This window comes from Penaeus monodon, chromosome 12 (genome assembly GCF_015228065.2).
Source record: "Penaeus monodon isolate SGIC_2016 chromosome 12, NSTDA_Pmon_1, whole genome shotgun sequence".
NCBI classification, from domain to species: domain Eukaryota; kingdom Metazoa; phylum Arthropoda; class Malacostraca; order Decapoda; family Penaeidae; genus Penaeus; species Penaeus monodon.
Window position 1 is genome coordinate 38,573,216 of NC_051397.1, and position 634 is coordinate 38,573,849.

Consider the following 634-nt stretch of genomic DNA (forward strand, 5'->3'; position numbering starts at 1 on the left):
ATACGAATTAGTAGTGATTACGTTGAATATACGTTTCACTAATCAAATTGAGAACGATCTGCACTAAGTAAAATCGGGGTTTCCAATATTCCCTTCAGGATGACGTTTGGCGAAATAAATATGGAAATTGATAAAAGGAGACAGTTTGATTGATTCAGAACGCAAGAACGGAGTATTGGCGTGTCCTTATCAGTGTCTTCGTCTTCGTCTTCGCTCGTTTTGTATATGTTTACAGTCCCCTGTCCGCCCCCCCCCACTTTTTTTTTTTTCCCTCCCTTTCCCCCTTCTGTTATTTAATCCAGTTCTCTTACACTCGTATCTCTTATGTTTACTCTCTCTCTCTCTTCTCTCTCTCTCTCTCTCTCTCTTCTCTCTTCTCTCTCTCCTCTCTCATTCTCTCTCTCGCTCTTCCTCATCTCTCTCTCCTCCCCTCCCTCCCTCCCTTCCCTCCCCCCTCCCTCCCTCCCTCCCTCCCTCCCTCCCCCCTCCCTCCCCCCTACCCTCCCTCCCCCTCCCTCGTCTGTATATATGTAACCAAGGATATCCAGTGTATTATTTACGATATTTTATTGTTCCATGATATATTCAGAGGCTGGGATAAGCATAAGCAACCACAAAATATATATACATATCT